Source organism: Notothenia rossii (genome assembly GCF_949606895.1).
Source record: "Notothenia rossii genome assembly, chromosome: 6".
NCBI classification, from domain to species: Eukaryota; Metazoa; Chordata; class Actinopteri; order Perciformes; family Nototheniidae; genus Notothenia; species Notothenia rossii.
In genome coordinates this window covers 53,368,874-53,383,001 of record NC_136909.1, presented here as the reverse complement: position 1 = coordinate 53,383,001, position 14,128 = coordinate 53,368,874, and the positions used below count along the sequence as shown (strand labels likewise).

Sequence of the window (14,128 nt, the reverse complement as noted above, 5' to 3'; positions counted from 1 at the left end):
CACAAACTGGAGCGGGAGCAAAGGGGAAATGCCCCTTCCCCTCAATGTGAGGCAGACACTTGAGTCCAGTGTCTCCCGTCGGTTCCCAGGCCTGACCACGGACCAGTGGCATAACATTAGCGAAGAAGCATGGTTGTCATGGTTACCCTTCTGCTTATTCTCCGCGGTGGGGGCCGAACAAGCCCCCAGGAAGTGCGCCGGACTCTGAGTAGAATATTTGTCGTGGCCAAACGGCGGTACTACACTTCCTTTAGGTTGCTGGGCCCGGAAAAACTTTTTCCCATTTTTCCCATGGGGAAAGAATGGTCTGTAAATCGTTGGATAATTTTTTTTAAACTAAATAAACCACCCAGTATGAACACTTGTATCGAGAGCTGGGCTGCATTTCCTCCCGTTCGTTTTTTTAGACTAAACAACTTTAAATTCCGCTGTACATCCAGCGTACTGTACAGTATCTGACTTTATTTCACATGAGCTCCAGTGTAGAACCCCACTGCACCCCCTGGTGGATCAATGATCCATTGCAGCTGGCTTCATTATAATTACATTTATTTATCACGGGGGCGGTCTCAAGTCAAGCTGGAGGTTTTCCCTTGAGCGAGGGCAGATCACGTACCAATCACGGCCCTCGCGTTTCAAACTGTCTGAAATTAAGTTCTACATCTGTACAAGTGATTGGAATATGACATTGTGAGCCTCTCCGCTCACACAGGGTTCAAATCAGGACGGAAAGAGCAGGTTGGTGAAACCCAGGCGTTTATTAACTCCAAACAATAATATGCGCGGGTCTCAAACGTTGCCCGGGTGGGAAACTTCACAGGTCCTTTGGCGACCTTCCAAGATCCCGCCTACTGCATAACAGACCAGGACCAGGTTACGACATGCTTTTCTTCCTGCACTGATTACCTGATTCCGATCAGCTGTCTGGCCTCCGGCCGAGCCACTCCCTTCACTCCAGCAGCCAGCGCCCAAACCACACCCCGCTGCCACATACCCCCACCGCCCGACTCAGGCCGGGATCCCGCCGGCCGCAAGCTGACTCTCCCCCCCCCCACCCTCCGCCGAGCGAGAGAGGAAATCAGCCACGACCATCCGGTTACCCGGCCTGTGGATCACCTTGAAGTTGAAAGGCTGTAACGCCAGATACCACCGAGTGATCCGAGCGTTGGCATCCTTCATGCGGTGGAGCCACTGGAGCGGGGCATGGTCCAACCAGAGGGTGAAAGGGCGCCCCAGGAGGTAGTACCGCAGGGCGCCAACCGCCCACCGTATGGCGAGGCACTCCTTTTCCACCGTACTGTAGTTCACCTCCCTCTGGGCGAGCTTACGGCTAATGTACAGTACGGGGCGGTCGACCCCCTCTACGTGCTGGGACAAAACGGCCCCCACCCCACTGTTCGAGGCGTCGGTCTGCAACACAAAAGGGAGAGAGAAGTCAGGAGAATACAGAAGCGGCTTACCACAGAGGGCTTTTTTAACCCTCTCAAACGCCAGCTGACACCGCTCCGTCCACTGGACCGGATCTGAAGCACCCTTTCGGCTCAGGTCGGTCAGGGGACTGGTCAGCTCCGAAAAGGACGGGATGAACCGCCTGTACTAGCCGGCCAGCCCCATGAACCTCCTGACCTCTTTTTTCGTCTTGGGCGCCAGACAGGCTGAAATGGCGGTTGTTTTCTCTATCTGTGGCCGCACTTGCCCGCCGCCCAAGTGGTACCCCAGATACCGTACCTCCCTCCGTCCAACCGCACACTTCTTCGGGTTGGCCGTGAGCCCCGCCTGCCTCAGGGACTCGAGCACTGCCCCCACCTGCTGCATATGCTGCTCCCATGTCTCACTGTGAATGACGACATCATCCAAGTAAGCAGCAGCATATGCAGAGTGGGGACGCAGCACCCGGTCCATGAGCCGCTGGAAGGTGGCTGGAGCTCCGAACAACCCGAAAGGAAGTGTGATGAATTGGTATAAACCATACGGAGTGGAGAAGGCCGTTTTTTCCTTAGACTCTGGAGAAAGGGGAATCTGCCAATAGCCTTTGGTTAAATCCAGCGTTGTGTAAAAGCGAGCAGTGCCTAGCCGATCCAGGAGTTTGTCGACCCGGGGCATTGGATAAGCATCAAATTTGGACACCTCGTTCACCCTGCGGTAGTCCACACAGAACCGGATTGACCCGTCGGACTTACGTACCAGCACGACGGGGCAACACCAGTCACTGGTGGACTCTTCTATCACTCCCATCTCTAGCATAGCCTGAAGCTCCGCCTGAACAATTTTCCTACTGTGTTCAGGCAGCCGATAGGGCCGTGAACGAATGGCCACGCCCGGGGGCGTTTCTATGCGGTGGTGTATGAGAGAGGTGTGCCCTGGCAGCGTAGAGAACACGTCGGCAAACTGCCTATGCAACTAAGCAACGTCTGCTCTCTGGCCCGGTGAGAGATTGTCGCCACAACCGACCGGGGCTACTTTGTTGCTTTTAATGACCTCCGGTCCCAACTCATCTCTCTCAATCACCGTGGTGGCCAGAAAACCGACGCCCCCTCCCTCCATGCTTTCAGGAGGTTAAGGTGGTAAATCTGTGTTGCTCCGCCCCTGTCAGAACGCACCACCTCATAATCTACGTCCCCCACTCGTCGTGTGACCACGAAGGATCCTTGCCACTTGGCGAGTAGTTTAGAGCTAGAGGATGGGAGTAATACAAGCACTTTATCTCCCGGTGAAAATTGTCTCAGTTTCGACCCTCTGTTGTGCAGGCGCTGCTGACGTTCCTGAGCCTGGAGCAAATTCTCCCGTGATATCTGCCCCAGTGATTGGAGTTTTGCTCGCAGGTCCATAACGTACTGTATTTCGTTCTTACTGGTGCTTGGACCCTCCTCCCAGTTTTCCTTAACTAGGTCCAAAACACCCCGGGGCTTCCTACCAAATAACAGCTCAAAGGGAGAAAATCCCGTGGAGGACTGGGGCACCTCCCGCACTGCAAACAACAGAGGATCTAGCCATTTCTCCCAATTACGGCTATCTTCGTGAACGAACTTACGAACCATGTTCTTTAGTGTTTTGTTAAACCGTTCCACCAGGCCGTCGGTCTGCGGATGGTAAACACTAGTCCGTATTGAATGGACGCCCAATAGTTCATACAGCTCGCGTAGTGTGCGTGACATAAACTGTGTGCCCTGGTCAGTCAGGATCTCTTTCGGGATCCCGACTCGGGAGATAATGTGAAACAGTGCCTGCACGACGCTCTTTGCAGAGATATTAGGCAGCGGCACTGCCTCGGGATATCGCGTTGCATAATCCACTAGCACTAGTACAAAGCGATATCCCCGTGCACTCCAGTCTAATTGCCCGATGAGGTCCATTCCAACTCTCTCAAAAGGCACCTCAATCAATGGTAACGGGCGCAAAGGCGCTCTGGGGATGGCCGGCGGGTTAACCAGCTGACATTCACAGCAAGATGCACACCACCGCTTCACATCTGCGCGAATGCCCGGCCAATAAAATCGGGCCATTATCCGGTGTAGTGATTTGTCGTACCCTAGGTCAGAGGTTCTCAATTGTTTTTCAGCCAAGGACCCCTTACAAGATAGAGAATACACCAAGGACCCCCTCATTCTGATTTGTGATTTTGGGCTATATAAATAAAATTGACTTGACTTGACTCGACATGTATGTCCCTTGGAATAATCTGATGTAGCCTATTTTTTACACTTCTATAGTCTTAGTTATGTGAAAGAAGAACACAAGAGCAATGTATTAGAAATATATTAGATATGTATTCAAAATATTTGCACCATCTCAACACAGAATACCCATAAAACAATCAATCAATTAGCTGCAAGTAATACTGTACCTAAACAAAATATCAAAGGGAAATCAAGAGAAAAGTGATAATTTGAAGTGCATTTCAGAACACACACACACACCACACACACACACACACACACACACACACACACACACACACACACACACACACACACACACACACACACACACACACACACACACACACACACACACACACACACACACACACAAAGATAACACATCAAGTGTTTCACTCTTAGTTAAAATTAAATGATTTATAAAAGTCTAATAACAAAATAAATGCAGGCTATAAACAATTGAACACATGCCTGCATTGCAACATATATCAAGTAAATTGCAAAACAACTGCAACTGCATTGCTACAATCCCAAACCACTACTTGTAATGGCAGCCAGCTCTGGACACTATTGGAGTGATGCAAGGCAGTCCATGAAGCTGATTGCTTCTCTCTGCAAGTGAAGACACACATATCAAACTAAATCAATAAATGCAACATACAGTATCTGACATTTCTGTTGCTCACACACACACACACACACACACACACACACACACACACACACACACACACACACACACACACACACACACACACACACACACACACACACACACACACACACACACACACACACACACACACACACACACACACATGGTTTAAAGTGGGCGGGAACGATCCAGAACAGCGTTTCGGCACCTTCGATTAATAAGTAAATAAATCTGATTGGCAGTTTCATACATAATAATGTCAAGCGAGTTCACAGGGCTGCCAACTCTCACACAATTGACATTTTTCACACGCTCTCAGCCACAAGTCCATTTTCTCAAGCAGTGAAAAACAAATTCATAACTGATAATGTCATGGTGCGAAAAGAGGACACTACTGCACATTGCGCAACAGCAGCACCAGGCAGCAGACCATCTGAATAGCGAGAAATATACACAAATGTATTATATTGTAACTTATTCCCATGCATGTTGCTCAAAGTAATCTCAGTCAGTCTCACTTCTGCGGCTCTCCCTCTCCTCTCGCGCCAGTGCGATGAGCCGCGCAGAGCCGGACACATCAGTGGACTCATCCAATTGAACCGCGAATTTAGACCCTCTCAGTCTTTCCAGCAGTTGTGATTTGATATCAGCAGACATGTCCTAAATTCGTCATCTGCTCTTTAGCAGAAACAGACGTAACATTAACCATCCGTTGTTGTTGCTGGCTGTAGTCCTCGCCCTTCCTCTCAAAAAAAGCCTGGTCTTTTTTTACATAATCTGGATGCTTGGTCTCGAGGTGCCTCTTCAATTTGGCAGGCTTCATCGCCTCATTGGCAAGACACCGCAGGCATATCAGACATTTCGGTTTCCCTTCCACTTCAATAAATCCTTATTGGAGATACTCCTCATCGTATTTCCTTACTTTTGTTTTTTGTTTTTCATTTACTTCATTTGTAGCCGTAACCTGTCGATTTAAAAATCGGTCCATCTTCGTAGTATGCTAGCCGTGTTATATCTCTATGATGCTAGCAGTGGCGCTCTCTGACTGACGTACCAGTTATTGTTGTTTCCATGGTAACGAGTGACGCGCTTGATTTTTAAATGTATAGATTTGTTAGATTAGAACGTAATCTATGAACTATTTTAGATTAAAAAAATAAAATATTATTTGTTGAACTATGAAGCCTTTTGTAAAAAAAAAAAAAATGAAAAAAAAATGATATGATAATTTAAACTAATGAATCTGAAAACTTTTCACGGACCCCCTGGCAGAGTGCCACGGACCCCCGGGGGGTCGCGGACCCCACTTTGAGAACCACTGCCCTAGGTGACCTGACATGGGGTTATAATGAGCCGCCTGGAAAACCATTTCCCGACGGCTTTTTGGCACCAACAACTGGGTATTTATCTCTCCTGTCTGTGTGTCACGGCTTACACGATACAACCTGTCCCTAACCACCGTAAAGTGTGGGTGAGTGAGTGCTGCGTTTGGGTGTAGCTGGGAGCCATCAATACTCACCACCTGACCGAAGGCGTGCTGAAGGGTCTCGTCCCTCGACTGTTCGAGGGGGAAATCTTCCACAGGAAACACCAGCGGGTCCAGAGGGACCTCCGCGGCCCCCTCCGTGTCCGTTTCCCCCTCGATGTCGTCAGCCGCCTCCGACTCTCCACTAAACACAGCACACAACTCACATTTCCCTGCCGTCCGTGAACGCACCCCCATAGCCCCCGCTAGCTTAGCAAACCCCGGCCAATTCGTTCCCAAAATCAGAGGGTGCGTAAGGCGAGTGCTAACTCCAGCCCTGACTCTATGCTTTTTCCCCTTATAAGAAATTTCCAGCGTCACCTCCGGGTACTGGTGAATATCCCCATGCACACACCTCACCTTCACCCACGATGCTTCAATCAATGCCCCAGGCCGAACCAGGTGCTGATGTATCATCGTCTGATTACAGCCCGTGTCCATCAGAGCCTGGTGTGTACCCCCCTGTATACATACCGGTATACGGTACGTCCCTTCCAAATCGGGGGCGGCAACTGGCGGTCCTGCAACCCGAACCAGCTGTCCGACCTCCATGAGAGGACACTCCCGTCGGAAGTGGCCGGGCTGCCCGCACCGCCAGCAATCCTGCCCTGACGTCTGAGGAGCCCCCCGTGGTGCCGGACGACCAGAAGCGTAGGCCGGACCTTGGGGAGAGATAAAAACAGGAGGGTAAGGTAGAGCTAGGGGGGAAAGTGTCGGGGCTGCGGGGTTGGGGCCGTGAGATGGTGGGGAGGGAAGGGCAGCTGCTCCAGGAAACCTCCTCCTCGGGGCTGGGACGGGTCTGCCCGCTGAGACGGCTGGTGGTCGGGGCTCCTCTTTCATGCTCCGCCGGGGAAGCGAGAGGTGGTCCTCCGCAAGGACGACGGCTGCTTCCAGGTTGGCGGGGCGATGGCACTGGACCCAATTCGCCGTCGAAGATGGCAGGCCGGCGATTAACTGCTCCAGCGCCACCTGCCCGACGACTTCTTCAGCGGAGCGCACCCCCGGCTGGAACCAGCGGCTCGCTGCATCCAGGAGGCGCTGCGCGTAGGAGAAGGGCCGGTCATCGTCCTCGAAGGTGAGGGCCCGGAACCGGCGGCAATGTCCCTCTGGCGTGCTGCCAAGCCGGTCCAGGATGGCCTTCCTCAGATGCCGGTACACATGCCGAGAGGCTGCTGGCAGGCTGTGGGCGGCTAGCTGCGCACTCCCGGATAGCAGAGGCAATAGCCGCGCTGCCCACTCCTCCTCCGGCCACCCGCACGCCGCCGCTGTGCCCTCAAATATGTCCAGGTATGCCTCCGGATCATCCTCTGCCGTCAATTTCTGGAGGGCAATTGAAGGCGGTCGGGCCGGGTTGGTAGCGGGATAGCCCTCCCGAGCGGCAAGACGCTGCAGCAGCTCCCGTAGGAGAGCCCGGTCCTCGCGCTGGCTCGAGGCGATCCCGAGCAGAGCCTCGCTCTGCTGTCGCTGTAATGCTGTAGTGGTCTCCTGCATGTGAGCGAGACGTTGGAGGGCCTGACCCAGCTGGGTTTCTCCTTCCGACATCAGGTCCCTGTTCAGGTGCCACTGTGAGCCTCTCCGCTCACACAGGGTTCAAATCAGGACGGAAAGAGCAGGTTGGTGAAACACAGGCGTTTATTAACTCCAAACAATAATATGCGCGGGTCTCAAACGTTGCCCGGGTGGGAAACTTCACAGATCCTTTGGCGACCTTCCAGGATCCCGCCTACTGCATAACAGACCAGAACCAGGTTACGACATGCTTTTCTTCCTGCACTGATTACCTGATTCCGATCAGCTGTCTGGCCTCCGGCCGAGCCACTCCCTTCACTCCAGCAGCCAGCGCCCAAACCACACCCCGCTGCCACAGACATATTAGATAAATAATTTAGAAATTGCAGCCAGATTATCAAGCACAAGTACGGGCACGAGCAAAAAATAGGACTCAAGAGCACAACCAGGCAAAAAGGTCTTTAGTCAAGCGTTTAATCCAAAAGGTGCAAATAAAACAGGCAATGATCGAAAAAGGTATTGACTGGAAGTAACGAAAAACAAACAACTAAGTTGGCGGAAAACTACTAAAGAAGAAACAAAAAAACAACCAACTAGGTTGGTACAAATGTTAAGGAGCTAGAACAATAGCTTACGTCAGGAGAGTAACATGGAGCGCTCTTTGCTATACAGACAAGACAAACTGGCACTGACCGAGGAAACAGCACAGACTAAATTCACATGTGAGGAGTGATGATTAGGGACAGCTGAGGCTCATTGAGGCCAGGTAGGTGATTAACAGGGAACGAAAATACATAGGTGAGGGAGTGAGGCGATCAGCCAGGGCCAGGATGTGACAGTACCCCCCCCTCAACGACCGGCACCGGACGGTCCAGGCTTGTCTGGATGATGCCTGTGGAAATCCCGGTTGAGGTCTGGGTCGACAATGTTCTTTGAAGATACCCATTCCCTCTCCTCAGGACCATAGCCTTCCCAATCCACCAGATACTGGCGTCCACGACCCCGCCGGCGAGCCGCCAAGAGGCTCTTGACAGAATAAACTGGCCTTCCATCGATGAACCGGGGGGGCGGTGGGGGTCTGGAGGCAGGGACCAGAGGGCTCTCTTTGACCTGCTTGATCCGAGCCACATGGAATGTTGGGTGCGACCTCATGGACCAGGGAAGCTTGAGTCTCACAGCAACAGGATTAATAATCTTTGAGACAGGGAAGGGACCAACAAAGCGAGGAGCCAATTTACGGGACTCGACTCGAAGAGGAAGGTCCTGAGTGGAGAGCCATACTCTCTGGCCGACACGATAGGTGGGAGCAGGGATCCGTCTGCGGTCTGCTGCCGTCTTGTAACAAGCAGACGTCCTAAGCAGCACTTGTCTAGCCCCAGTCCAGATGCTACGGCACCTCCGAATCAGTGCCAAGGCCGAAGGAACCCTGACCTCTCCCTCCAGGGACGGAAACAGGGGTGGTTGGTAGCCATAAGCACACTGAAATGGGGAAAGACCAGTAGAAGAGCAAGGCAATGTGTTGTGCGCATACTCAACCCAGATAAGATTCTTGCTCCAAGTAGTGGGGTTCTGAGAGACGAGACAGTGCAGACCGGTCTCTAACTCCTGGTTGAGCCGCTCTGTCTGTCCGTTGGACTGAGGGTGATGGCCGGAGGAGAGGCTAACGGTGGCACCCAGGAGAGCACAGAACTCTTTCCAAAACTTGGAGACAAACTGGGGACCCCGATCCGACACAGCATCTTTAGGGAAGCCATGTAACCGGAAAACATTGGACAGGACAACCTCCGCCATTTCCTTGGCAGAGGGTAACTTGGGCAGAGGAACAAAATGCACCAACTTTGAGAATATGTCGACAATGGTCAAAATGGTTGTGTTACCTTGGGACAGGGGAAGACCCGTTACAAAGTCCAGAGAGACGTCCGACCAAGGGCGAGTAGGTACAGAAAGGGGACGTCGGAGACCAGGGGAAGGCCGACGAGAAACTTTGTTCCGAGCACACACCGGGCAGGCAGCAACATACTCCCCACTTCACTCTCCATCTTGGGCCACCAGAAGCGTTGCTTGACCACAAACATGGTCCGTTTGATCCCCGGATGGCAGGAGAGAGGGGACGCATGAGCCCAGTGGATAACCTGAGAGCGAAGAGGAGAGGGCACAAACGACCTGTTCTGAGGGCAACCATTCGGCCCTTGGTTACCAACATTTGCTTCTCTGACCCTCTCCTCAATAGCCCAGGTAACAGCACCCACCATACATGAGGGAGGCAGGATGGTAGTGGGGGGAGAATGGTCAGAGCCCGTATCAAAGAGACGGGAAAAAGCATCAGGCTTAGTGTTTTTAGAACCAGGACGATAAGACAGTGAAAAGTTGAACCGATTAAAAAAAAGAGCCCATCTGGCTTGACGAGGGTTGAGTCTCTTCGCTGTGCGCAGGTACTCCAGATTCTTGTGATCGGTCGACACAAGAAATGCCACTTCAGCTCCCTCTAACCAGTGACGCCACTCCTCCAGTGCCACCTTAACAGCCAACAGCTCTCGATTCCCCACATCGTAATTCTTCTCAGCAGGAGAAAGCTTCCGGGAGAGGAAAGCACATGGGTGAACCTTGTTGTCCTCTCTGGAGCGCTGGGAGAGCACAGCACCAACCCCCACATCTGAAGCGTCCACCTCCACCACAAACTGCAGACATGGGTCCGGGAGGATCAGTATAGAGGCCGTGGTGAAGGCCTTCTTGAGCCTCTGGAAGGCTTGGTCCAACTGAGAGGTCCACTGAAACCTTGTGTTTGGGGAGGTTAGTGCATGCAATGGAGCAGCAACAGTGCTAAAGTTTCTTATGAATCGCCTATAGAAGTTGGCGAACCCTAAAAAATGCATTAACCTTAGCCGGATCAATCAAAACATTGCCCACTGACACAATAAAGCCCAAAAATGAAACAGTACAAAAACATCAAACTCACACTTCTCGGCCTTGACAAAGAGGTGGTAGTCCAGGAGACGCTGTAGGACACGGCGTACATGATCTCTGTGGGTCGTTTTGTCAGGGGAGAAGATGAGGATGTCATCCAGGTACACAAAAACGAAGATGTTAAGCATGTTTCGAAGTACATCATTGATCAAAGTCTGAAACACAGCTGGGGCATTTGTGAGGCCAAAGGTGTTAAAAGCAGTTTTCCATTCATCCCCCTCCCTTATTCTCACCAGATGATAAGCATTTATAATATCTAACTTGGTAAAGATCTTAGCACCTTGTAACTGGTTGATAGCTGATGACATAAGAGAAAGGGGATACCTGTTCTTGATGGTAATGTCGTTCAAACCTCGATAGTCAATGCAGGGGCGAAGTGACTTGTCCTTCTTTGACACAAAGAAAAATCCGGCTCCAGAGGGAGAGGAAGAAGGTCTAATTAATCCAGCGGCAAGTGAAGACTCCACATATTCCTTCATCGCCCGTGTCTCTGGAGCAGATAGGGAATAAAGACAACCCCTGGGTGGTGAAGAGCATAGTAACAAGTCGATAGCACAATCGTGCACACGATGAGGGGGCAGCGAGGTGGCTCTGGCCTTGTTAAAAACATCCTTAAGGTCATGGTAACACTGAGGGACCTTGGAAATGTCAGGGTAATCAGGATCTGAAATGTCTTGAATTACAGTGACAGCTGGAGGAGCAGTCAGGGAACATTTTGATGGAAAACAGGTACTTAAACAGCCCTTACACCCATCAATAATCTTGCCAGTGGACCAGTCTATGTTGGGGTTATGTAGGGTAAGCCAGGGGTACCCCAAAATGATTGGGTGTTTGGGGGACTGAAAAACATGAAAGACGAGAAGCTCAGTGGGACCATCCTGGAAACTTAGCTGAAGAGGTTGGGTGTGGTGAGTTACCCTACAGAGAAGACGGCCATCCAAGGCACTTGCTTCCATTGGTCTTGGAAGGGGGAAGGTCTCAAGGTTCAGCTTCTTAGCCAATTCAAAGTCTATAAAACTGGCATCTGAGCCAGAGTCTACCAAAACAGGATGCCTGAGAACCAAAGAAGACAAAGAAAGAGTGACATTTGGGAGACAACGTGAGGGACTAACATTAAGTGTAGTGCGGCTCACCAGTGCCCTCTTCTTTACTGACGAGCCAGATCTTTTAGTAGGTGACAGTTGGTGACTGAGTGTCTCCTTTCACCACAGTAGAAGCACCTACCCTCCCGCAGGCGGCGCTGTCGCTCTTCAGGAGTCAGCTTGGTAAAGCCGAGCTGCATGCGCTCCTCTGGAACAGCAGGGGGCAACAGAGGCCCTGTAGACGGAAGCCAGGGCCTGGGGTGATTCCTTGAGGAGGAAGTGCTGGGCGAAGACTGCCTCTTGTGGGAGAAACAGGGAATCGCAGTGTCTCCCTCTCGCTCCCTCTCTATCAGTCGCTTGTCAATCTTAATAGTCAATGAAATTAGGGAGTCCAAATCAGCTGGAAGCTCAAGGGGAGCTAACTGATCCTTTAATGTGCCGGACAATCCATAAAGGAAAACATCAAACAATGCTGATTGGTTCCAGTCACTGTCCGCTGCCAGGGTACGGAACTTTATAGAATAGTCATAAACCCTCTGCTTACCCTGGCACAATTCAACGATTGCTCTGGCTGCCTCCCACCCTGTTGGGATGTGCTGGAAGATCTTGGTGAAGGTCTCAGAGAAGAGATCGAGGGAGTCACACATAGGAGTCCTTCGCACCCACTCTGCCGTCGCCCAAGCCTCAGCTCGGCCAGAAAGGTGGGAGACAATGTATGCCACCCTTGAGCGCTCAGATGGGTAGCATGCAGCCTGGAGCTCAAAGTGGAGGCCGCACTGAGCCAGGAAAGCCCGACAATCACCGGAATCCCCAGAAAACCGCTCTGGTCGGGAGAGGTGAGGGGACAGGGTCGGAGTTGGAGATTGGACTGGAGTAGGATCCACTGGGAAAACAGGCGATGGGGGAGCTGGAGGACTTGGCTGGAGTAGTTTTGGGATATCTTCGACCAAATAACAGACTTGCCCACCAGAAGACGAAAAAACAGACTCCTGTCTCTCGGCCATCAACCTTAATTCCTGGCGAAGCCCGGTAAGTTCCTGCTCTTGGTGATAAATCCTGCACCCTTGACTCTGAAGAGCAGTCTGCACAGAATCCTGGTCGGCTGAGTCCATGCTGGCCAGTTCTATTTCGTATATGGCTTCGCCCTCTAAGGCTATCGCTATTGGGTAATCCCCCTGCGCCCCCGCGCAGCACTGAAACACTTGTAGTCCACGCCCACCCGCAAGGTGGGCCCCACCCTCGGGCCTCCTTCCGTTATAAATAGGAAGGTGGCCCGGCAATCTGCTCCCTCTTTTCTTCAGCAACCATCAGCAGTACTGAAGCACAGGAAAGGAATTAAAGTCTTGAGCAACAATTGTGTCCGTGATTGTCCCTCATGTAAAACGGGGTACATCATGAGCTATGACCTACACGCGATATGCAAATCCTGTCTGGGGCCAGAGCACACATACGCGGCTCTCAGCCAGCAGGTTGCGTGTTCGCATTGTCCCCGTCTCCCATCAGCCGACAGGCAGCGAAGAGCGGACGCTCTAGCTGCCGCGGCGACTCCTACCCCGTCTCCCTCCATGGCTAGCCATGCGGCTCTCCCCTCCCCCCCGGACGGGGGAGACGGGGTCGGAGCGAGGTACGGGTTTGGCGGCCGAGCACGCGGTCCCCTTCTCCGTTGCCACGGCACTGCCGGCGTTGGGGGGCATCATGCTGGAGCTGCCGGAGATCATCGGCAAGGCGGCAGCCTGCAAGGGTCTCCTCGTTCCCCTAGGACGGGAAAGGGTAGCTCTGGATGACATGGCCGGAGTTTTTTCCCGGGTTCAGACGGGCAGGAGTGACCCGATCTGGCCGCGCTTCCCAGCCATTAGGAGGTACCAGGAGGGGGCTGCGGCGAACCCGAGGACCCTGAGGGCTCCGGTGGCCACCTTTGTTCCCTTCACCAAGGTGGAGGGATTCACTGATGAGGGTTTCGCAACCACCCCCGCTCTGGTGCCGAGCTTGACGGCGTTATTTGGGGTTAAGCAGGCCAACTTGGTCGCCGGACGGCGCCCTGTGTTGGCCTCCCCCAAGGACCAGTATGTCGCCCGCCAGGCTGACTGGGCGCACCAGTGTGCAGTTCAGGCGTCTGCGGCGGCGAATAACATTGTGTTGCTGGCAAACTCTGTGGTTACGCTGGTGGAGCGGTCCACCTCCGTGGCTCCAGAGGAGGCGGAGGAAATCGGCAAGGCGGCCAGCACGGCGCTCACGCTGTACGCGTCCGTGGCTGTCTCCCAGGCGAGGATCGAAGCGTGGATGACGCAGATCCAGCGCCACCTCTGGCTGCAACAGGCGGCTGTTACAGAGCCGGCCAGGAAGGTCTTGCTGGACGCTCCGATCAGCTCGGAAGGGCTGTTCGGACCCCAGTTTTTGGCCATGGTAGAGTCCATGAAAGCGGCAGCGGAGCAGGCGGATGATATCCGCCAGCATGTTGGCTGGCTCCAGCCTGCGTCGAAGCCGCAGCGGCACCAGCGGCAGCAGCAGCAGCAGCAGCAGCGGCCAACCCGGCCACAGCGGCAGGCAGAGAGACAGCCGAGGCGGCAGACTCGCCCGTCGGCGGCGGCAGGGGTGGCGGCAGGGGCACCGTCCCCCGCCTCCGCCCCCCACCAGTGGAGAGGGGGGGTCAAAAGGGAGTGAGGTACTCCCGTTCGTCGTCTGCTCCACGACAACCGCCGAGGAAGCAGAGCCGGCCCTGACGGTTTGGGGGGGA

At 53.1% G+C, this 14,128-nt stretch overlaps 1 protein-coding gene across 1 annotated transcript in view; it reads left to right on the top strand.

The window, feature by feature from the left end:
- The window catches only part of LOC307044614 (voltage-dependent N-type calcium channel subunit alpha-1B-like), a 576,385-nt gene that overhangs the window by 294,262 nt on the left and 267,995 nt on the right, over positions 1-14,128 (top strand). The gene's annotated exons all lie outside the window — the stretch shown is intronic.